The sequence below is a fragment of the Ooceraea biroi genome, chromosome 12 (assembly GCF_003672135.1).
Source record: "Ooceraea biroi isolate clonal line C1 chromosome 12, Obir_v5.4, whole genome shotgun sequence".
Taxonomy (NCBI): Eukaryota; Metazoa; Arthropoda; class Insecta; order Hymenoptera; family Formicidae; genus Ooceraea; species Ooceraea biroi.
In genome coordinates, this window is record NC_039517.1 from 12,115,630 (window position 1) to 12,142,626 (window position 26,997).

The 26,997-nt window shown below is 32.2% G+C and overlaps 1 protein-coding gene across 2 annotated transcripts in view; it reads left to right on the forward strand.

The window, feature by feature from the left end:
- The first annotated feature begins 20,657 nt into the window (after positions 1–20,657).
- The window catches only part of LOC105275082 (lipase 3), a 214,935-nt gene continuing 208,595 nt past the window's right edge, over positions 20,658–26,997 (forward strand). Inside the window, exon 1 of one of the 2 annotated variants that reach the window (XM_026974082.1) lies at positions 20,658–20,802. The gene's annotated coding sequence lies outside the window, so the exon portion shown is untranslated. The remainder of the gene's footprint in view (positions 20,803–26,997) is intronic. The other variant, XM_026974081.1, reaches the window with a different exon arrangement.

Sequence of the window (26,997 nt, forward strand, 5' to 3'; positions counted from 1 at the left end):
AAGAATTAGAATCTGTGTCTCTTTATGAATTCGTACAATGGTATGATATCACGACAATCGAACCGCGAAATAATATTATTGAATACTATAAAATAGATAATAGTCATTACCTTAAACGGCGACAACGTGCATGTCTTATTAATCACTATAGACATAATGTTAGTAATCGACCGGAAGAATATTTCTTTTCTTTACTGCTTATGTTTAAACCATGGCGGAAATTAGAGGATCTTAGAGATAGTTGTGATACTTATGCAGAATCGTTTCATAAAGTAAAACTGCATCTTACAAAGGCATTGCAATACCATGAAAAACTAGAAGAATTAAAAAAAGCATTTGAAACTGCGGAAGAGTTAGTTCGGCAATTACTAGATGAAGAATTACAAAAAAACGTGTCTCAGGATGATCCTGACAATCCGATAGGCGTTCAAAATATAGAATCTGGCGAAGCAATGCAAGATTTTAAAGATCTTGGTAATAAAATAGACGAGAAAATTAATGTGTCTCAAATGATAGCAAACTTAAATATGGATCAAAAAAGAATATTCGATAGTGTCATTGATACCGTAAGGTCAGATAATTCAATATTACGGTTGTATGTTAGCGGAGAAGGTGGAACTGGAAAGAGTTTCTTAATTAAAACCATTAAATGTTGGATAAAACAATATCTCAATAAAGATACCGCTATAGCGGCACCTACTGGCATAGCAGCGTTTAATATAGACGGTTTGACAGTTCATAGATTGCTTCAATTACCTGTTGAACATGGTCATATTCCAAAGTATAAACCATTGTCTGATCATGTGTTAAAAATTTTACGAGCAGATCTCAAGGATGTTGTTCTTTTTGTGATTGATGAAGTATCAATGATATCTAATTTGACTTTAATGTACATACCATCTTCGATTGTCTGAAATATTTAATACTAACGATTGTGAAGACGGTTGGTTCGGTCAAAAGCACATTCTTTTATTTGGCGATCTGCTGCAATTACCTCCTGTACATGACGATCCTGTTTTTGTACGATTACCAAATGACAAAATTGATAAATGTATCGGTTCTTTAACTGCTGTTAATTTGTGGACTACATTATTTGATTATGATGAGTTGACGATCAATATGCGTCAGCAAGGGGATAACTCTTATCGACAGTTGTTGTCAAGAATTCGTATTGGTATATTGACAAATTCTGATTGCGAGATTCTTGAAAATAGAAAAATATCGTTTAAAGGTGATTCTTTTGAATCTAGATTAAACGAATTATGTAATTTCATTAATGATTTTTCGTCGGACATTGTTTGTTTATTGCCTACTCGTCATATGTGTGATGTTCTTAATGCTGCAATGTTAAATCGCATTGCTTCGAAAGAGATAGTATTAATTGCCGAAGACACGATTGACTGTATTCCATATGTGAGAAAGAAAGTATCGAAAGTATTATCGAATAATGATGATGATAATTCTAAAACTGCTGGACTTTCAAAAGAAATTGTAATTAAGATTGGAGCAAAAGTTATGATAAGGCGTAATATTGATGCTACCTTAGGTCTTGTAAATGGTACAATAGCTGAGGTAATTTCAGTTGTACAAGATACGTCTACCGATCGTGTAGAAAAAATAAAGCTTCTTTTACCATCAGGATTAGAATATTTTATTGAAAGAGTGAGCGTTAAATTTGAAGTGGTGGATAGAGCGTTTGTTACTAGAAAACAATTTTCATTGTGTCTGAGTTATGGAATCACCATTCATACAAGTCAAGGATTGAGCTTACAAAGTGCTATTATGGACATAGGCAACTCTATATTTAATTGCGGTCAAGTTTATGTTGCATTATCACGAGTAACGTCTCTAAAAGGGTTGCATTTAATTAACTATGATCCTTCATCAGTAACAGCTGATGAAAAAGGTATTAGGGAATATAATCGACTAAGAAATAAGTACAAACCAGAAGCAGAAATAATTACTGTTGCAAAAGAACGCTATCGCAAAGTGAAAGATGTTCAATGGGCATTGTCAAAAGTAATTGCTTCAATTCAAGAGAATTGTCAAAATAAAAAATTACGGCAAAATGTTGCTTGGGTTTTACATGGTTTACAAAATACAGACAATGTTTCGTGTTATGCAAATGCAGCATTACAATGTCTAATGCATTTAAGTCCTATTAGAAAACAATTGGTGAAGTGTAATAAATCAGATGTTTTAAGAATGTTGATGCATCGATATCAAAATGCAATGTGCAATTTGAATACATATGCAGTACGGCAATATTTAGGGGAACCGTTTTCAATAAATGTAAAACGTGATGTGTTCGAGTTTCTTACAATCCTGTGCACTAAATATGATTGTATAAGACAACTGGTAGAGCATCAAGTAACTTCTACTAGTCGATGTAAATCTTGTGATTATACAAAGGAATTTACTTGTAAGGATGTAGTTATTTCAATACCTATTAACAATTTGGGGAAAAAAAGCTATACTCTTAATGATTTATTAAATGTTACATTTTCACATTGGTGTCAATCAGATAATGGGTTATGCGAACAGTGTACAGGAAATGATATTTTGTTTAAGAACGAATTAACAGTAACGATAGATATAGTTATTATTCGTTTAGTATTATTTTCATCCCAAGATGATAAAATGGTGAAAGCAATACGTAAATTTAATATATGTACTATTCCTACAACTAAAGTTTTAATAGCTGGACAAATGTATAAGTTTATGAATGCTATATTTCATAGTGGTTTATGTATTGAGGATGGGTCATTACACGAGTATATGTAGAGAAGGAATGTCTAGTAATTGGATTGAAGCTGATGATGCACAAATTAAAAAAAGACAATGGCCTAGAAGTGCTAAAGATATTTATATATTATTCTTACAAAAACTTGATAGTAAATACATATATATTTAACGCATTGTAGATAATATAGACATATAAGTGATTATGAATTAAGGAATTTTAATAAAAATCTGATTGACATCTGATCATGTAATAATTATAAATACTTTCACCATTTTTACATACATCTGTTTGCTATTTGATGTATTTTTCATATTATATGTCATTTCAGCAAAATAATATTCCGCACTAAATTATTTGGACTTTTAACAAAAGACAATGGCCTAGTAAAATATGACAAGAATGGTGGTGACATCTTTCTTGTTGAATATATTTAAATTTATTTATTAAACAAAATAAAAAACCACGGGGAGGAAGAACTCTTTCTTCTTGAATATATTGACTTCTGTGGATAAATGCACTCAATATAATTTTATATTTTATGAACGTCTAGATTAATAATTTTAAAAACCTTAACTGACAATACTATGGGGGGCAGGGCTCCGTTTGCCTACATTCCCAATTGCCTACAGCTTCGTGTGCTTACAACGTTTTGCTGACAGCTCCGATTGTCGACATTCCCGACTGCTTACAGAACGATTACCTACAAGCGCTATTGCACACATGTAATAATTAAACAAAAAATACGAATGTACGTTTGCATACATGACTTTCTTGAGCACATACATATTGCACACATAACTTTATTGCACACAAGAAATAAGAAAGTTACATTGTCATTTTGTACACATGACTTCATTACGCAAATATATATTGCACACATGGCATTATTGAGCACATACACATTGCACACATGACATTCTACATGACGTAAAAATCAAAAACATAGAACTATTTGAACCCATGTGGAATCGTACTGATGACTCGACAGTGTTTGCGTGGGGCGGGTAATGCATTCGCCAAAGGTGAAGCCCCTCCACCTGCATCTCCGCCGAAAAAAATATAAACAAACTCCAGGGGGACCTACCCCGTTCGCGGTGAACCTTGATTGGCGTGGAATGTCGAAGCCAAGGACCTTGTCATGCGTGCAATATGTATGTGCGCAATGAAGTAATGTGTGCAATATGTATGTGCGCAATAAAGTCATGTGTGCTATATGGATGTGCGCAATAAATCATGTGTGCAATATATATGTGTGCAATGTATATCTGCACAATAAAGTCATGTGTGCAATATGTATGTGCCCAATAACGTCATGTGCGCAAACAAATATTCGTATTTGTTTGTAATTATTACGTACATGTGTGCAATAGCGCTTGTAGGCAATCGCTCTGTAGACAGTCGGGAATGTCGACAATCGGAGCTGTCGGCAAAACGTTCTAGGCAAACGAAGCTGTAAGCAATTGGGAATGTAGGTAAACGGGACCCTCCCGTACTATGGCTTTCATCATCTCATATATTACAAAAACGAATGATACTTCACACTACAAAATGTATGAAATCACAACACAATTACCTTTTTAAAAAAAGGTACAAAAAAAAGCGCCAAGTATACGCGCCCAAAGTTCTTCCAAAACTAAAGTTCTTTCAAACCCAAAGTTCTTTCCAAAAAGAACTCTACACACCCGAAGTTCTTTCCAAAAAGAACTCTACGCGCTCAAAGTTCTTTCAAAAAAGAACTCTACGCGCCCGAAGTTCTTTCAAAAAAAAACTCTACGCGCCCGAAGTCCTTTCAAAAAAGAACTCTACAAAACTAATGGCAAAAAAGAACTCTACAAAACTAATGATATCAACAAATTGCGCCAAATACAATAGGTATTTATGCAAACCAGAAAACCTATTACTTTTTGTTATTACTCTTTGGTCGATATTCATTGTTAATTCTTATTTAAGACCATCTTAAGTACAATCATAAGATATTTGAAACCAATCACACAGTCGTATTAGCATCTTAAGACATTACTTCAGATCGTTTGGAAATAAGAACGGACTATGAATACTGGCCTTTGATATTAAAGTGCTATATCCAGTGAATAATATGATTCTGTAATGACAGTATTGAGCATATATTGTTTCACATTACATACAAATACATATTTTAATATTATTATCTCCTAGTCCGCACTTATCTCTTAGTCCATTCTTATTTCCAGACGATCTGAAGTTATAATGTCTTAAGATGCTAATGCGGCTCTGTGATTGGTTTCAAACATCTTATGATTGTACTTAAGACGGTCTTAAAGATTTTATTTGAAAAAATAAAGAAGATAATAATATTAAGCAGATATATTTTTATACGAATAAATATTTTAATACATATAAATGTCTATACAAATAAGTGTTTGGTAAAACTTCCGAATAGCTCCCCCTCCGATTTTCATGAAAGTTTTAGGATATATAGAGGTAGAGGTGAGGAAGGTGTGAGTGGAAGGATTTTGTGCGAAAACGCCTCCTAGCGAAGAAATTAATAAAAAAAGGTTTAATGATTTTGCACGAATTTCCAGCTGTCTACGCAAATCAAGACCTTGACCCGGATATATGTTGTCAAAGTCAATGTCCTGAGTGACCTTCAGAAGGTATTAGCCGTCGCTCGTTGTTTATTAAAAAGTTAATAACAAAAGAAGTTTGATGATTTCGCACGAATTTTCTGAAACTGGAGCCCCGAACGTACACGCTCGGTTTTCAGTCCGCTTCGCAGGGGGGGGGGGTGATGAGGGGAAAGGGCAAAGCCCCTCCACCCCGCCGGGATACCTGCCGTGTACCAGGTGATCACAATCTGTACGGTGAAATCTGTTACATCAGCTCCGACGAAGCCTCTCCCCCCGCGAAGCGGGCTAAAAACCGAGTGTGATACTTCGTTGGTTAATAACTTTTTAATAAAGGTCAAGACCTGATCTGACTTAACCTAACCTAACCTAACTAACCTGGTTAGTCTCTACACACATCAGTATATTATGTTTTGACCACTAATTTTAAGTAGTATAGTTTTCAAACTTCTTTTGTTAATAACTTTTTAACAAACAACGAGCGACGGCTAAAACCTTCTGAAGGTCACTCAGGAGGGTGACCTTGACAACATATGTCAAGGTCAAAGTCATCGGAGGTGGGTCCCCTAAACAGCAGCATTACCAATATTTGTTAACACAAACGCGAGCAGAGATAACATACTAAGGTCTGTTAAGATTACATATGCGTGCAAAATCCTTAAACTTCTTTTGTTAATAACTTTTAAATTAATAACGAAGGAGAACTAAAACCTTCTACAGGTTACTGAGGGAGGTGACCTCTATAATATATATCAAAGTCAAGTTTTTGATTCGCGTAGGCAGCTGGAAATTCGTGCAAAATCATTAAACCTTTTTTTGTTAATTTCTTCGCTAGGAGGCGTTTAAGTAAAAATTCCTTCCATCCACACCTTTCTCATCTCTACCTCTACATATCCTAAACATTTCATGAAAATCGGAAGGGGGGCTATTCGGAAGTTGAGCCTAAGTGTTTTTTGAAAATACTTGGCGCTGCTAAACCGAATAAAACATTCGCACTCAATATGTTTCTTTCTCTCTTGTGAATGTGTGTGTGTGTGTGTGTGTGTGTTCTGCACACGTGTGTGTAACATTACAATTAAGTATAGATTAAGTGTATTAAGTATAGATTAAGTTTAACTACATTTGTAACCTACATTGTTTAATGTATTGCGCTGATTGTGTTATGTAAGTTAGATATGTGTGTGTGTGTGTGACATTAGAATTAAGTATAGAATAAGTTACTTAATTATATTTTATGTATTTCGGCAAGTTATTGCGTAAATTAGAGTCTAAGCACATTATTGTAATCTTTATTTAAATACGAAGAGAATTTTTTATTCGGTTTAGCAGCGCCAAGTATTTTCAAAAAACACTTATTGTATTAACATACATATTTATGTGTATTAAAATATTTATTGGTAAAAAATCAAAAAACACTTATTTGTATAGACATTTATATGTATTAAAATATTTATTCGTATAAAAATATATCTGCTTAATATTATTATCTTCTTTATTTTTTCAAATAAAATCTTTAAGACCGTCTTAAGTACAATCATAAGATGTTTGAAACCAATCACAGAGCCGCATTAGCATCTTAAGACATTATAACTTCAGATCGTCTGGAAATAAGAACGGACTAAGAGATAAGTGCGGACTAGGAGATAATAATATTAAAATATGTATTTGTATGTAATGTGAAACAATATATGCTCAATACTGTCATTACAGAATCATATTATTCACTGGATATAGCACTTTAATATCAAAGGCCAGTATTCATAGTCCGTTCTTATTTCCAAACGATCTGAAGTAATGTCTTAAGATGCTAATACGACTGTGTGATTGGTTTCAAATATCTTATGATTGTACTTAAGATGGTCTTAAATAAGAATCAACAATGAATATCGACCAAAGAGTAATAACAAAAAGTAATAGGTTTTTTGGTTTGCATAAATACCTATTGTATTTGGCGCAATTTGTTGATATCATTAGTTTTGTAGAGTTCTTTTTTGCCATTAGTTTTGTAGAGTTCTTTTTTGAAAGGACTTCGGGCGCGTAGAGTTCTTTTTTGAAAGAACTTCGGGCGCGTAGAGTTCTTTTTTGAAAGAACTTTGGGCGCGTAGAGTTCTTTTTGGAAAGAACTTCGGGTGTGTAGAGTTCTTTTTGGAAAGAACTTCGGGCGTGTAGAGTTCTTTTTTGAAAGAACTTCGGGTTTGAAAGAACTTTAGTTTTGGAAGTGATAAATTACTTTAAGTTATTGATTTTATTCACTTTGTAATATATTACCTAATTTTTATATTATTGCTAGTTTGTTCTAGTATAGAATGTTATCTGTTAAGATATAAAATTTCATATTTTATATCAACTTTATAAATTTACTGAGTTATTTGAGAAATTTTTTGCTCAATTTCTGCTAGCACTTCTGTACCAAAGTTTTTGAACAAACAAAATCGTGCATGAAGATCGATGTCGTCGAATTCTTAAATATAATCATTGTTTTCTTATAACTTTTGGGCATCGATTATTATGAATAAAACTTTCAAAATCTTCATTTTGAGATGAAGATATCATGCTAAAGCCAAATTTGTCATCAACAAAAATATATATATATGTATCCCTCTAAAAAACCTTACAGAGGTAAAAAAATACGCCAAGGACATAAAAAAGCAAAACTAAATATGATGAAATCCATAGTTAACTAGCCAAGTACCTAGAAGCAATTCAGTTTGAGGATTTGTAATTTGAAATAATACTTGGTGTGCCCGGGTCGCATTGGACATGCATTCTTCTAGTACTGCCTTGAGTATTTTCACTATTGACTCGTAAATCTTTGTATTTGGTAATATTAAAACAAATACGTTTACAGTTTTGCACATTAGCGGAGTGATTATAAATATCCCTTTTCATTACTCACTCAATACAAATAATTTACACATAGAGTTTACACAAATTATAGGTAGGACGTACGTTTTAATTGGCTAGTTAACTATGGATTTCATCATAGTTAGTTTTGCTTTTATATGTACTTGGCGTATTTTTTTACCTTTGTAAGGTTTTTTAGAGGGATCTCATTACTTTTTATAAACATTTTTTACATTTCATTAATTTTAAATGTTTTTATGTATTTTTGTATTGCTACAATAATGTGTCATTTTATTTCTGTTGTGAGATCTCATCAAACATAAAAATGTTGGATAATAAAGATTTATCTAATCGTGCAAATCTTCTTAATACTTCTAATTGTCAAATATAAATTGTGACAATTTAAAATTTTCTCTCTCCCTCTCTTTTTTTTCTCGGTTTCATTCCATGAGTATAAAATGTTCCAACTTATATCTTAAATTGTCATAATATATATTTCAAAATTAGAAGAATTATTTCCTTATCATTGCGACGCTATCACGATGATTTCATTTAAAACGAGTAATTTTTAATTTTTTATAAAATAGGTTTTGCGATTTATATCTTGATCATAAAATAAAATATTTTCTATGTATTAAAATCAGTTTTAATTCATAATAAATTAAATCGTGCATCTGTGAACGTACCTTGAGTAACAAAATTGCTTTGCATGAGTATGCGCGAGCATACGTACGTGAGTCTGAACCTGATTTCAGAAAAGGAGGAAAACGAAACGTCACAATTCTAACATTCAGTTACAATATCTCAGAATAGACTGCACCAATCTTATTCGACTTGGTCGCAATCGAAAGCTTGCATCCATATTATATTATTAAAGTGCCGGTAGATTTTTAAATAAGGCTTTAGTTCCTGAGATATTTTAATCAAAAGTTTGTTTGACCTGAATTTGGCATGAAATTCCGGATAAGCTATACGGTAGCGCTCGACGTTTATGCAATGAATTTGGCAACGTTCGACGTCTATGCAGTGATGCTTATTGCTCGGAACCTTGTTTTTTTACGTACTTGGCGTCGCGACGCTACTGCGTCGCTTGACTCAGATATGAAAAAGTTCTAGCCCTTAGAAATTTTTTCTTTTTCTGAGCAGTTCTGAGTTGTTGATATCATTATTTTTTATATTGCCTAGAGTTCTCTGATATCAAGAGACACGGTAGTGTCTCGCGCCAAGTATACGCGCAGCGCAAGACCGCACCGTGACACTTTTACGCGAAGCGACGTTTTCGCAGCACTCAGATTATCAGATCTCAACAACGGCTGAATTGATCAAGTTGTAAGTAGGCTCAATCGATAGCTTGGGTATGATTTACATAAGAATAGTGTTTTTAGTTTTGGCCTACGTGCCCTACGAGCAGAGATATTGCGACGCAAAGTCGAAAATCTCGAAATTTTACGTTAAGAAACGTCATCGTCGATGGTGTCTCTCTAGTTGATACTTTTGCCGCGAGAGGCACTAGCGGTATATCTAGATATATTACAATTAGTAATTTCCGGTTTTATAGAGGTCTTATTTTAATTATAATATATAGGGTATCTCACTTTATCTTATCTTATAATATATAGGGTGTCCGATTTTAAGTGATCCATTCCGAAACACTTGTATTAGTGATTCTAGAAAAATTTGACACAATAAATTAAACTTTATTTATTCCGATGATTAATTATAATATACTAGGTGACGACTTTCGATTATAATATATAGAGTGTCCGATTTTAATTGATCAACCCGAAAAACTTGTATTTGTGATTCTAGAAAACTTTGACGCGATAAATTAAACTTCATTTATTCCGATGATTAATTATAATCTACTGGGTGTATACTGTTGATTATAATATATAGGGTGTCCGAGTTTAATTGACCAACCCGAAAATCTTGTATTTGTGATTCGAGAAAAATTTGACACGATAAATTAAACTTCATTTATTCCGATGATTAAAATGTAAAAATAACATCTGTTGAGCTATATTAATTCGCTTTCCTTTTTTAACTTTCTTATTACTCAATTATATTATAATATATAGGTCTCATTTTAAAATATATGGTATCTCACTCTATCTTATTATATTATACAGGGTGTCGACTTTTGATTATAATATATAGGGTGTCCTATTTTAATTAACCAACTCGAAAAACTTGTATTTGTGATTCGAGAAAACTTTGACACGATACATTAAACTTCATTTATTGGGATGATTAAAATATGAAAATAAAATCTTTTAAGCTATATTAATTCGCTTTCCTCTTTTAACTTCCTTATCACTCAATTATATTATAATATACAAGTCTCATTTTAATATATATGCTATCTCACTCTATCTTATTAATCAAGAGACACGGCAGTGTCTTGCGCCAAGTATACGCGCAGCGCGAGACCGCACCGTGACTCTTTTACGCGAGTACGCGAGCTGCGAGTACCCGAGATTATCAGATCTCAATAAGGGCCGAATTGATCAAGTTCTGAGTAGGCTCATTCGATAGCTTGGATGCGATTTGCATAATAAAAGTGCTTTTATATGTTTTCTACGTGCCCTAGGAGCGGAGATATTACAACCCAAAGTCCAAATCCCGAAATTTACATGTAAGAAACGTCGTCGCCATAGTCCACCACGAAAATCTTGTACAGTTGATACTTCTGCCGCGAGAGAGCGCTAGTGATATATCTAGATACTTTGTAGTTTATTATAAAATCCAGGTCTCATTTTAATAGTTTTAATATATAGGGTATCTCACTCTATCTTATTTTTATTATACTGGGTGTCGACTTTTGATTATAATATATAGGGTGTTATATTACACAGGGTGTCGACTTTTGACTATCATATATAGAGTGTCCGATTTTAAGTGACCAACCCAAAAAACTTGTATCTCTGTTTCGAGAAAAATTTGACACGATAAATTAAACGTTATTTATTCCAATGATTAAGATGTGAAAATAAAATCTGTTAAGCTATATTAATTGGCTTTCCACTTTTACCTTCCTAATCACTCAATTATATTATACCATACAGGTCTCAATTTTAAAATATAGAGTATCTCACAGTATCTAATTATATTATACAGGGTGTCAACTTTTGATTATACTATATAGAGTGTCCGATTATAATTGACCAAACCGAAAAACTTGTATCTCTGTTTCGAGAAAAATTTGACACGATAAATTAAACTTCATTTATTCCGATGATTAAGACGTGAAAATAAAATCTGTTAAGCTATATTAATTCGCTTTCCTCTTTTACCTTCCCTATCACTCAGTTATATCAAGAGACATGGTAGTGTCTCGCGCCAAGTATACGCGAAGCGAGACCGACCGGGTATCTTTACGCGAAGCGACGTTTTCAGAGACGCTTAGATTATCAGATCTTAATAACCTCTGAAAAGATCATTTTCAGAGTAACCTCAATGGATAGCTTGGGGTCGAATTATATAATAAAAGTGTTTTTATTTTTTTTCTATGTGCACTACGAGTGCAGATATTACGATGCAAAGTGCAAATCTCGAAAATTTCATTTAAGAAACGTCGTCGTCGATGGTGTCTCTCTAGTTAATACTTTTGCCGCGAGAGGCGCTAGCGGTATATCTAAATATCTTATTGTTAGTAATTTCCGGTTTTATAGAGGTCTTATTTTAATTATAATATATAGGGTATCTCACTTTATCTTATCTTATAATATACTGGGTGTCGGCTTTCTATTATAATATATAGAGTGTCCGATTTTAATTGATAAACCTGAAAAACTTGTATTTGTGATTCTAGAAAAATTTGACGCGATAAATTAAACTTTATTTATTCCGATAATTAATTATAAATACTGGGTGTGTACTTTTGATTATAATATATAGGGTGTCCAATTTTTATTGACCAACCGAAAAACTTCTATTTGCGGTTTTATAATATACTGGGTGTCGACTTTGGATTATAATATATAGGGTGTCCAATTTTTATTGATCACCCAAAAAACTTGTATTTACGATTTTATAATATACTGGGTGTTGACTTTTGATTATGGTTTACACGCGATATCTCGCGAACAGAGCGTCCTAGAGGGTTCGTTCAGGGCCCATTCGACGGGGAGTTTCGAGCCGCGTTGAATGCTGCCAGAAACAACCCTCTATCTCTCATAGTTTCCGAGATAGTTGCAATTTTCTTTGATAAATAGTTTTTTCGCGATATCTCGTGACCGGAGCGTTCTGGAGGGTTCGTCCAGGGCCCATTCGACGGGTATTTTCGAGCCGCGTCGAATGCTGCCAGAAACAACCCTCTATCTCTCATAGGCCGGTATTCATAGTCGGATCTTATATTTAAGACCGTCTTAGGTTTATCTGCAGATGTTGTATAGATCATTTCATTGGCTACGGAGTATTTGAAGATACACTTAAGACTGTCTTAAATATAAGATCCGACTATGAATACCGGCTATAGTTTCCGAGATATTTGCAATTTTCTGTATAAATGGTTTTTACGCGATATCTCGCGAACGGAGCGTTCTGGAGGGTTCGTTCAGGGTTCAGGGTTAGTTTTGTAGAGTTCTTTTTTGAAAGAACTTCGGGTTTGAAAGATATCAATTTTGTAGAGTTCTTTTTTTTAAAGAATTTCGGGTTTGAAAGAACTTCGGGCGCTTATACTTGGCGCTTTTTTATACCTTTTTTTAAAAAAGTAATTTTGTTGTGATATTGAAAATACCGTAAACTCAGAAATGAAAAAGTTCTACCGCTTAGAAATTTTTTCTTTTTCCGAGTAGTTCTGATTGTGAGATGTTTATATTGTTAATTGGCATATTGCTTAGAGTTCTCTGCTATTGAAAATACCGTAAACTCAGAAATGAAAAAGTTCTAGCCCTTAGAAATTTTTTCTTTTCCGAGAAGTTCTGGGTTGATGATATCATTATTTATTATATTGCCTAGAGTTCTCTGCTATTGAAAATACCGTAAACTCAGAAATGAAAAAGTTCTCGAGTTGAAAGTTTTTTTCTTCTCAGAGGAGTTCTGAGTTGATGATATAATTAATTTTTATATTGCCTAGAGTTCTCTGCTATTGAAAATACTGTAAAACCAGAAATGAAAAAGTTCTAGCCCATAGAAATTGATTTATTATTATGCGATCTACATTGTATAATTCCAAACAGAATTAAGAAATTTGTACATTGTCTTGAATCGGAACCTTGTATAAAATAGAGATCAAATATGCGAATACTTATATCACTTGGAAAAAATATTGCAACACGTAGTTTTGATTAAAACTGCATAAATAATATAGAAATTTTTTCTTTATCCGGTTAGTTCTGAGATATTTATAGTTTTATTTTTTATATTGCCTAGATTTCTCTGCTATTGAAAATACCGTAAACTCAGAAATGAAAAAGTTCTTTAACTGGGAAAGATTTTTTAACTGGGTCCATGAATAAACATTTGCAAAGGAGTGTTCTAACTAACATGGATTTTGGATTGCGATATGGACTATCAATACATCTTTGCAAATGACCGTTGTAACTACTAATATGGATTTTTGATTTCGCTTATGGTTTACTGATATACATTGAAGATGGTCTAACGAATAGACCGTAACCACAGTATATACAGCAATTTTAGCCTAGGTGAAAATGAAGCGCATGCGCGGGCATGGTAGGTAACCAATCACAGCATTCTGATCCTTTTAACTGCTGTAACGACAAAATTGACAGCAATCTACGACCACGAGTTTAGTGACCACGAGTGATTAAAGCGATTTTATCGAAGTGATAAAATAAGAAAGCGAAAGTGAAAGGAGTTTAGTGCAGTGAATAGTGTTCAGTGAACAGTGTTCAGTGAATAGTATTCAGTGTTCACAAAGAAAAAACATTAGGGAAGTGACAAATCGTACAGAGTTTCATTTCTCTTGTCGAAGAGCATTTTCATTTTATTTTTGTTCCAGAGGATATCCTTTCGGAAAAACAGGAACAATGTTAGAAGATCAAGTAAAGAAAAAATCAAGTGCATGGTGCGTGATAAAAGATTGTAATAAAAATACTGTGGAAAAAAGACATTTGTTTCGGTTTTCAAAAGAACATGACAGGTATGGTTTTGATAAATAATTGTTTTTTAAACCAATTAATTAAAAAAGGTAAAACTACACAGGAGGGTGATCTTGACAACATATGTCAAGGTCAAGATCATTAGAGCAGGTTCCCCTAAACAGGAGTTTTACCTTAAAAAATTATATTTTATATTAACAAAAACGTTTCTTTCTTGGAGCGCATGAGTTGTCTTTGTTTGGAAATGTAAATCAACATTTTCATTTTAGAGTTCTTTTTCGAAATAAGTTTTAAAAGCGATGTTTCTTAATTAATGTCACTTAATTAATTTATGAGATATTTCTTGTATATATGTTTAATTATATTTAGTATCAGCTGTCAAACTTGAAAATTTTTTTCTCCTAAATATAGATTTTTTATTGTTATTGTTTTTTAAATGACGACAGATTTAAATGTACAAATACATAGCAGAGTGAACTGTACGAATTACAATTATTCTTTAAATTATGTTTAATATTTTGTTATTAATCCGAAACGAAACATTTTTCCTTTAAAAAGTTTTTTTACATATTCCAAAAGGTACGTGCTCGTAACGACACGAGCAATATTCTATTTTTGTCTAATATTCGGTGAGCAATAAAGATAAAATGATGCTCGCATCGTTGAGAGCGCCAAATGGTATGCAACGATAGTAACAGACACATTTCATCCTACGCAAGTGTTCCACTTGGCGCTTTCAACGATGCGGGAACGTACTATGTATAGTATGTATGTAATACCTTGGAAAGAAATGATTGGTTACCTACCATGCCCGCGCATGTGCAGTTTGTTTTAACCTACGCTAACATCAAAGGTGCCGACAGAGAGTTGCGCTACTGTATATACTGTGCCGTAACGTTTGTTGATTGATTTGTACTCAAATTAAATTATATTAAGCACGTAGATCATGCTTCGCTCTGATTATATTATTTTACATTATTTCGATATATTTATAGAGTTGATTGGTTCTTTGATTATTTAGCGTAAATATGCGCTTTTTTACTTTCATTAGATTTGGACAATGGACTGATAATTACAATTTTTTAACTAGGTCTATGAATATACATTTGCAAAGGATTGTTCTAACTAACATGGATTTTGGATTGCGATATGGACTATCAATACATTTTTGCAAATGACCGTTGTAACTATTAATATGGATTTTTGATTTCGCTTATAGTTTACTGATATATTGGGTTGGCCAAAAAGTAATTGCGTTTTTTTCCAATAGATGGACATACATGTCTTGAAATGTAACTAACTTCATTCTAAACCGCAAATTCATTATGTAGGTTAACAACTCACAGTTCAAGCTTGTTTTAGAAAAAGAAAGTACACGATTTCGTTAACAATTGTTTGTTTGCCGTCGATTTCAAAATGGAAAATCAAAAAGAACATTTTCGTCATATTTTGTTTTATTACTTCCGAAAAGGGAAAAATGCTGTGCAAGCTCATAAAAAGTTATCTGATGTATATGGCGAAGATGCTTTAAAACTGCGGCAGTATCAAAATTGGTTTACTAAATTTCGATCTGGAGATTTTAATGTGAAAGATGCACCACGCTCAGGAAGGCCAATCGAAATTGATGATGACAAACTAAAGGCACTGATCGATTCCGATCGGCGTTTAACGACACGAGAGATTGCTGAGAATCTTAACATATCGAAATCGAGTGTTGAAAACCATTTAAAACGACTTGGATACATTAGTAAGCTCGATATTTGGGTACCACATGAGCTCAAAGAAATTCATCTCACTAAGCGTATTGACATCTGCGATTCTCTTTTGAGACGTGAGGAAAATGATCCATTTTTGAAACGTATGATAACAGGCGACGAAAAATGGATCGTCTACAACAACGTCAAACGAAAAAGATCGTGGAGCAAGCGTGATGAACCTGCTCAAAGCACTTCAAAAGCAGATATTCACCAAAGAAAGATTATGCTGTCAGTCTGGTGGGACTTTAAAGGTATTGTGTATTTTGAGCTGCTTGCAAGGAATCAAACCATTAATTCAGACGTATACTGTCGTCAACTGGATAAATTAAATGATGCCATCAAACAGAAACGTCCAAAATTGGTGAATCGCAAAGGTGTTGTGTTTCACCATGATAACGCTAGACCACATACAAGTTTGGTCACTTGTCAAAAATTGTTGCAGCTTGGATGGGATGTGTTACCACATCCACCATATTCGCCAGACCTGGCACCATCAGATTACCATTTGTTTCGTTCTTTGCAAAACGCCTTGAATGGTAAAACTTTTACTGCTGATTAGGATATCAAATCGTTCTTGGAATTGTGTTTTGCTGAAAAAGATAAGAACTTTTTTGAGCGCCGAATCATGAAGTTGCTTGAAAAATGGCAAAAGATAATCAAACAATATGGACAATATATTGCTTAATAAAGTTTTTATTTCCCATGAAAAATTCACCTTTTATTTATATAAAAAAAAACGCAATTACTTTTTGGCCAACCCAATACATTGAAGATGGTCTAACGAATAGACCGAAACTTTGTTGATTGATTTGTACTCAAATTAAATTGTCATAATATATCGTTCAAAATTAGAAGAATTATTTACTTATGATTGCGACGCTATCACGATGATTTCATTTAAACAAGTAAATTTAAATTTTTTATAGGTTTTGCGATTTATATATTTATCTTAAAATAAAACATTACCCAAAAGTATTAAAATCAGTTTTAATTTATAATAAATTACATCATGCATGTGTGAACGGCAGCTTGACAGACAAAATCGCTTTGCATGTGTATGGGCGAACATATGTACGTGAGTCTGAACCTGAATTGCATGGAAAAGGAAAATGAAACATCACAATTATAATATACGATTACAATATCTCAAGACTGACTGCATCAATCTTGATCAAATTGGTCGCAATCAAAAGCTTGCACCCATATTATATAATAAAAGTGCCGGTAGATTTTTGATAACGGCTTTAGTTACTGAAATATTTTAATCATAAGTTTATGTGACTTGTCAAATGATATAAATTCCAGATAAGCTATACGGTAGCGCTCGACGTCTATGCACTGAACTTGGTAACGCTCGATGTTTATGCAGTGATTCTCATTGTTCGGAGCTTTATTTTTTATTTTTATGTACTTGGCGTCGCGACGCTACCGTGTCGCTTGATATATATATTCCTCACGTTTTGTATATCATTTTCTAATTATTTTTCAATACATTCAATAAATTGTAATACTGCACTAACATAATCCGGAAAAACTGAATGGTAACAAATTTTGACGTTAAATTTGGTGATGCTGCAGTATTAAACATCGTTTATATTCCTTAAATGCCCAATATTAGATGTATACTTTTAACTGCTGGAAATCAATGTTAACTAAACTTTATGGCAGTTGTGGAAGACAACAGTTTTTTCAAACTAGTTTAATGAATTACATTTGGTTAAAACGAAATGGAACGGGACCTAAAAGTGGAAAATCTAAAAAGATGACAAATATTTTATAAAAGTTATGCAAATTTTCTATTTTTTTAATATTGGTATTTTAAAATGTCTTTTTTAAATATATTAATAATAATTTAAATATATCAAGATTTCTTCAAATTTTAATTTTAATTACTTTTTTGGATGTGTGTATGTACATGTTAATAAAATCGTAATTAAATATTAGTTAATCAAGTATATGTAAAAGTTAATAACATCAAAATCATTTGTTTGTCATGTATAGTCTGTCAATATCTATCAATGTGTGTCAATGTCTGTTCGAATCAGTCTTGATCACGCATGAATAGCAATGAATTCAAGTTTCAAGTAATTTAAGTTTTATTGCGATTGGCCGAGCAACTGTTTACTTTATTGATCTAAGAAAAACGAAGGTTTTAAAGAACAAAAGTCAATTGATTGAAGTATCGAGATACTTCAATAATCCTTAACGATTGAATGATCATGGTCATGCTTTTATTATTTTGCTCGTTAATACAGTAGCGGAGCAAGATTACAATACGCACATGCATATTAGAGGAAAGTCCCCGATTATGAGATACCATATCGATTTTGCCGAATGTAAGGAAATCTATCGGCAGAATTTAAAAATGTAATACGTTATCTTGAAGAGAATTTAATAAGCTTTAGGTTGGTGAAATGAAAAATCTAATTTAAATATTTCTTTTTTTGAAAATTAAAAAAATTTGAAAAAAGAGCTTTACGCAGGATCGAGAAAATGTGCTCCTAATATAAGATACCTCGAGAAATCGGTGTTAAAAGTGCAAAATACATCAGTATTGCAATTAAAAAACTTTATTAGATAGTTTTATAAAAATACTTCCACAGCCTTCGCCAAATCTTCACGATTCCACTGTCGACGCTTCCTCGTATCTCTAACCTCCATAGTCAGATTCTATAAAAATTAAATACACAAAAATACGTAATATAAATTCGTATTAACTTTTCTTTAACCTTAAGTAGTATTTTCTTTCTTTTTATTACACTACATAATCTTTATATTCGAGCAATAATTATTTCATATTAAGAGTACCCTGAATATCTCATTATACGAGCCACACGCCTAGCGGTTCCGCGATCATGAAATTTAACCTCTACAATTAAGCAATTCAACAAATTGCGTATTTTCCTGTTACTACGATTCTACTCTATCATTGCATACTGAATTTATTGCCAACCATTTCTTTATTATATAATAAACAAGGTTTAAAGACTTACCTCAAGTTCCTTTGACATGTTCACAATTTCACAAACCTTTTCTTGCAAAGGCTAAACGCTATAACGAACAACGAATTTTTCACTAAATACATTTTACACCAAGAGTAATAAGTTCATGGTGGAACTAACAGATGGTGCTCACTAGTTTAGCAGAAACCTCATTATCTCATATTAGGAGCATATCTCATAATAGGGGATTCTCCTCTACTATAAGGAATTGATTTTTGTGATTAAACTATTTTACTTTATAAAATAGTTAAAAAATACACAAAAAATGTTCATAAATTTAATTTTATAATATGTAATATGTATATTAAGTATAACAATTTTGATTATTCTCTTAATATATTAATTTTTCAATACCTAAAAATGCTATACAAAATTTTAAAAATTTATTAAATTTCTAGTAAAATATAATTTTGTAAAAAATCTATGTTATATAAAAGTATATATTAGGTTAAGAACACAGATAATTTTTCACTAAAATGTTTAATGTTACAACATATAATAAATTTTAGTATAATTTGCTTTGGATATTACGTGATCTGTTGCATTTTTAATATGTTAGGAAATTTAAAAAAAATAAAATATTATCTTATTATTGTATTAATAAAAAGATGAGAGAGAGAGAGAGAGAAATATTTTTAATATTATATTATCTTTAATATATGACTTATGCATAAATATTATTTTTTGTGATAAAAAAATATATATTTTTAAAATAAAAAGTATCTTTTTTACAAGTTATATTATTTTCTAACACATTAAAAAATATAAAAAATTACAAAATTCTGTGATGCTAGATAGTAATATAACTTTATTTAAAATACTGAAAAATAATTTTATGTGAGACTACAACTTAAAGATCCATCACTACGTTACTGAGTATATGTATCCAGTTGCAGAACAAAGTTAGTTACAGTTGTATATTATCTTTTATGTTGAACGGATATGTGCAGAGCGTGAAAAAGGCGTAATATCTCTATCAGAATATTTAGAAATCACTTGCCATTATATAAAATTTAAAACATCGATTTAAGAAACAATTTTGTTATTTAAAAAATTTCCTAATAAATATATAAATATATAGGTGAGTGTTACATAATCACATAAATATATAGGTGAGTGTATGAATATATTCATAATATGCATTTTAAATAAAGAGAACGTACAGAAGTTATCTTTTCAAAAAAAAGTACAAAAAATTCGTCAAGTATATCCATTTGTTGACTTTATGGATAAAATATAATATAAATTGTAAAAACTTTATTGATGACTAAGCTGGCAACAATCGATGTAGAATCAGCACAACGTTTCAGCCGTAAATTCCGGTCCTTATCAAGTGCAAATTACAATATTATTAATCAGAATATTAATCAGAAGTTACATTCTAAAAATTGAAAACAAACACATGTTATAATAAGTAATACACACTAATGAAACAACAAAGCTGAACAATCGAGTAACTAGCAAAATGTAACCGCATAATTCCTTAAGAGAGGCAAAGAACACATCAACGACTCTCATGCCCGGTTTCTTCATATCTCTCAATAGCTATCTTTCAGATAATTAAAAATTCGTTTTTTTCATTGAAACCTCTGATTACGTATCTAACGGATAGCTATTCTTCATACTACTAACTTTTGACACAAAGTGTCTAGAATGTTACTATAAATTACCATATTCTGTCAGGTTACAAAGGTGAAGAAAACTGATTCTACGAGATATCTTTTGGATAAAGTTATCGAGAAGTGAAGAAATTGGGCCTCAGACAAAAGTCTATCCATATCTGAGGTGAAACTTATTATGAGTATCTCTAAGACCTGAACAACACAGTTCAGCCACTCATTAAAATATTATCGTATATAATAGACAAATTTTCGATGTCATTTTGCGAATTAATAGTATTATCATGCCGTTTTATAAAGAATATTTCCGCTATTTCTCGTTTCTTCAAATGATTTTCCTGGTGCAAAATTTTGACATTCGACCAATCAAATTCATGCTTATAATGAAAACGGTGTTTGCTAACAACGGAGAATTAATCTGGATGTTTGTTAATATCAGCTCGATGTTCTTTAATATGAGTTTCCAATTTATGTTTCGTTTGTCCTATGTAACAAGAGTCGCAATCATTATAATCTATCTTGTATACAACGCCCATCTTTTGTTTATTCATGATTTTGTCTTTACCTAATTTGATAATATTGTTCACCTTATTCGGAATAGTAAAAATAGTGTTAAGATTATATTTCTTCAAGTTTTTTCAAAATTTCAACTAATTTTAAACCAATGCTTCAATATGCTTGGTACGCATCAAAATTAATAGAAGAAAGGCCGATATTTTTAAATATGAATGAGATTTGTTTTCCGATAACAATATTTAAAAAATTATGCTCTTGTAAAAATCAAAGGTTTATTCAATGCGTCTACTGTAAAAAAATATTATGTTTTAAATGTTTTTTGATAAATATCACCCTAAAACATGTAATTCTTGTGAATCTGATACTGATTAATTAAATACTTATGAATAATATATTTTGATTATTAAAAATACAAGTCTTCAGTTTTTGTTATTAAATATAAAATCAGATTTAAGTTTTCTTATTGAATTCCTTTGCCTATTTTCCTTTTTATAAAATGTTTCTTGCATAACACAATTAACTAATTATAATTAATTTGTATTATTTGTATATACACTACTCACAAAAATTAGAGGAACACCAAACTTTTCTTAAAAAATAGGCAAACTTCAAGCAGCTGTAACTTTGTTAAAAATGAACGAAATTTAAATTTAAAAAAAGGATTTTAAAGCTTGAAACTTCTACTTTCGAACGGTTGCCATGAGTTTAAATTTCTGTGACGTTTGGTAATTTTTACATACAAAAAACTACGAACTGGACAAAATAAGAAATTTTCTTTTCACTTTGAAGGTCTGTCACGTATCAAAAAAACATTTGCGAAAATTCTCGACTTTTTATTGTAAAAGATTGAAGTTTTCCCTACAAAACGCTTTTTTTTAATTTTTCTACGAGTTTTTGTTACTGAGTTATCGCCGATTAAATAAAAATTGGCATTGTTTACTTTGATTGCTCATAACTCCGGTAAAAATCATCGCACAGCAATTTAAAAAACGGATTCTTAAAGCTGAAACTTTGCTCTATTGAACGGTATACTTACCCAAATTTTTTCGAAAACATGTAACCATGCTGAAAATGGATGAATATAACGTAAAAATGAATGATTTTTCACTTTGTTATTTTGACCTTAAAAACAATCGTACAGAATGACAAAAACATTTGTTCGACCAGTGCAAGTTCCATACCTTACCCATCGTCATCGTCTCCTACGATTACATTATGCTCATTCTTTAGTCAGTAGGCGACCTAGGAAATGGAATTCTGTACTATTTACGGATGAGTCTAGATTTTGCCTTTTTGGCAATGACAGACGAGCCCGAGTTTGGCGACGTCAAGGAGAACGCTATTTCGAAAACTGCAACAGACCGGTTCGAGCTTTTCATGGTGGTTCTGTAATGGTATGGGCAGGAATATCTCGATTTTCACGAACACCTCTTGTAATTATCCCTCCACCAGGATTAACTTCTAGACGATATGTTCATGAAATACTAGAGCCATATGTTCTACCAATTAGAAATCGAATTGGTCAACGGTTTCGCCTAGTGCATGACAACGCACGACCGCACACTGCTCGTTACACCCAACAGTTTCTGAGAAACCATCAAATTGATACATTATTGCATCTGCCAATGAGTCCCGATTTGAATCCAATCGAGCATGTTTGGGATATGTTAGAGCGCCAAGTACGCGAAAACTATCCCAACATCGTCGATTTGGCTTCGCTTGTCACAGTTCTTTGCCGAACTTGGCAGCGAATCCCTCAAAGAGCAACACGTCGTTGCATCAATATGCGAAATCGATTACGAGCAGTCATTTTGAATAGAGGCGGAAATACACGTTATTAAATTCTTTTTAGCGTTAATCACTCCATCTTGCATTAATCACTAATACACTCCACATAATACATACGCACACACACGCACGCACACATACACTCACACACAAAACGAAGCGTAAATCCGACCGTGCGACCTCCACGTGGTACGCTTTGGATAAAACTAACGCCGGCGGTTCACAAATTTTTTCAACTTTTGGTAGAAAAGTGTGTACTTTGTTATTGCTGACTTAATAAAAATTAATATAGTGCGCTAGAAATCAATTTTTTAACATTAATTAACATTATTTTCCATTTTATCTTACTGAAATTAAGCAATTTCTTAGTTTTGTCCCATAAAACCACAGTGGCCACCATGAAAAAAATCTTATAGCTATTCGGCAAATTTTTGTCAAATTCATGGTATTGAAAAGTATAAAAAAATGTGAAGAACAAATGTTTTTGTCATTCTGTACGATTGTTTTTAAGGTCAAAATAACAAAGTGAAAAATCATTCATTTTTACGTTATATTCATCCATTTTCAGCATGGTTACATGTTTTCGAAAAAAATTGGGTAAGTATACCGTTCAATAGAGCAAAGTTTCAGCTTTAAGAATCCGTTTTTTAAATTGCTGTGCGATGATTTTTACCGGAGTTATGAGCAATCAAAGTAAACAATGCCAATTTTTATTTAATCGGCGATAACTCAGTAACAAAAACTCGTAGAAAAATTAAAAAAAAGCGTTTTGTAGGGAAAACTTCAATCTTTTACAATAAAAAGTCGAGAATTTTCGCAAATGTTTTTTTGATACGTGACAGACCTTCAAAGTGAAAAGAAAATTTCTTATTTTGTCCAGTTCGTAGTTTTTTGTATGTAAAAATTACCAAACGTCACAGAAATTTAAACTCATGGCAACCGTTCGAAAGTAGAAGTTTCAAGCTTTAAAATCCTTTTTTTAAATTTAAATTTCGTTCATTTTTAACAAAGTTACAGCTGCTTGAAGTTTGCCTATTTTTTAAGAAAAGTTTGGTGTTCCTCTAATTTTTGTGAGTAGTGTATATAGCAACTAAAAAAAATGAAAATGAATTCAATAATGTTTTACACTTTTTTACATTTTATAATTAAAATATTAATTTGTGTGTTAAAATAATACAAATATAGCACAATTCACTTTCATGTAAAAAAATTTCAAAAGTAAAATTTGAACCAGCAACACGCAGCATAGTCGGGCGCCTTACCCACTACGCCACGCTGTTAGCTGCCAATCCGTTCTTCCTACTCAGTACATTAGGAGTACGTAAATTTTTAAACACGTTTTTCTCGTGAATGCTTGAGAGGTGCGTCGCATCCTTTTAGGACGAATTAGTGGGAAGATGGAACAACAATATATATAAGCAAATATAGTATAGTTTGTTCCGCCAGGAAAATTCACAGTAACAATTATTTCTTTGACGACACCACTGGCAACTTTATTAATTCAGAAAAAACGACGTTTCGACCAGAATTTCTGGCCCTCTTCAGGTATGAAATACAATCATGATTACAATGTCATTATCCTAAAATGAACACCATAATAAATACATTATATAATATTACAATTAAATTAAATAAATAAAAGACAACTTACTACCAAGAAAAGACATTTTACATTATATCGAACGATGACAGATGGACTAGTACAAAAGTACGTCCGTACGAGATGGTGACTAACATACAAGTGATGTTCAAGGAGACAAAACCTAAATATTATTCAGTATTGGATCATAAACATATGGCAATTTTTCGATGTCTTTTTGTAGATTGATTGCGTTACGATGTCTTTCGATGAAAATCATTTCCGCTACTTCCCGTTTACGCAAATGCTGTTCTCGATGCAAAATATCCACCTTTGACCACTCGAAATCATGGAACAGAGATGCTCTATGTCTACTGACCACCGACCAGTTACCTTCACGCTTTGTGATATCGCTTCTGTGTTCCTTGACCCTTGTGGCAAGATGTCGTTTTGTTTGGCCCACATAACAGGCATCACAGTTTATACAGTTCATTCGATACACTACGCCGGTTTTGTTGTCATTAGATACAACATCCTTGCCGCACTTTATAATGCAATCTAATCGCTTATTGATCGTATGTACTACCTCAATTTGATATTGCTTAAAAATTCTACTTAGAGTGTCACTGAGACCGTCAACAAAACCGGCGTAGTGTATCGAATGAACTGCCTGGGGGTCCCCTTGTTAGTTAATATTTCACTGGCGAATCAAAGTACTCTACATATATATATTAATTACCTAAGGCACCTTTCTTTGTTATGCATTTATTATGTACACATAAGTCGTTCCACCGAAGCAAGGTGATGGTTATCTGAACGGTTTCTTTTGTTTTTCTTTGGTTTTTGTTCTTTTTTAATTTTTGTTTTGTATTTTTAATATTTTTTGTTTATTTTCTTTTAAATGTTTTCTTTACTTCTTTACGCCATCTTAAAACTATAGGAAATTGTAATAATCTAAATGTCATTGTAAAAATGTGAGTAAAAATAAAACGTGTAATATTAAAATAAATACAATAGTTTATTCCTTTTGTATTGTCTTTTTTATTATTTTTTTCTATAATTTGTCGTTTTAAAACTTTTAAATTTTTATAATGTTGCTTCTTAATGCATATTTATATATAAATAAACTTCTGGATTTACAGTGTTATCTTCACTGATAGATTAATATTTTTTCAATAAGTCGTCGAAAAGAATCCATTCATTTATCTCCATATAAAGCGTAAGCTGTGTAATGTCCAATCACTTTTATATCACTGTAATGTACAACACTTAATCAATGTACAACCAAAGAAAATAATTCATTATGAAGTATAAGCGTTTTTGAAAAAGTTTTTAACGCTACTTCGACATTCTCGTCTCCAATACATTCGATCAGCAAGTGCGAATGATAGTTTGCCCTTAACTCTACGTTTCCTCCACATTGTTTACATCCTGTATAATTATTAGTAATTATATAATCTTGAATAGTCAGAGTAATAGCGTTGCATCCATGTGATTGAATTAGTTGGAAATTGAGATTAATAAAAGTCAAGTTTTTAGTCACTGTTTTTGCAATTGCTACATGATGGAAACTGCCGGTTATAAATGAATATATTGAGTTTTATTGTGTAACGTTTAATAGTAACTGAACTGAAACTTTTAGACGCACGCAGGGCTGCGTTCGGAAACATCACCCGAGTGCCCCGTGCATCATTTTATCCTTGTTGTTCAGTGAATGAACAACAAGAATAAAATGATACACTGGGACACTCGGGTGATGTTTCCGAACGCAGCCCAGTAAGGCAGTTGCGAAAAAACGGTTGAAAAAAACGTAATCGCGCGAAGACTTGTTCTAATACCAACCACGCATGCTTAAATACCTTAGTTTTATTTTCACTGGGTTTATAACTATTACCAACACTACATTTCTTTTGTAAAGTACAACTTAGCTAATTTTTGAAATGATTTCGCATAAATTGCACACATTTGAAAGTGCATTTACTGTTATAACATTAAATGCATTTTTGCTGATAAAATATTTGATTTTGCGCAATATTGTTGCGCATTATTTATAAATCGATTTGATTGGACTTTTATCTATAAAAGTTTTAATGAATTGAAATATATCCGATGTAGCATTTAGAAAATCAGAATACTGCATGTATGCATGTAGCGGCAAATACTTGGACAATACTCTCGAATCCATATGTGTTTATAATGATAAGTCTATCCTATCCATCCTTTAATGATTCGCAAAGATTTCCCTTTTGCAACATAGCTATATCAATCCTTTCCCTTTTCCTTTTGCGAACCTTTGCGACATCGGGGTTGGAGATATGTTCTTTTGAGAGTTTTTCTTTCAGTTTTATTTCGCCAATTGTGTTCATTATTTAAATCGAAGTACTCACTTTGTGATTTGTCACTCGAATACGGTATCGCATTCATAATTCTCTTTTTCGTCAGTGTTTGTGAAATTTGTATTGTCTGTGTAGTTTCGTT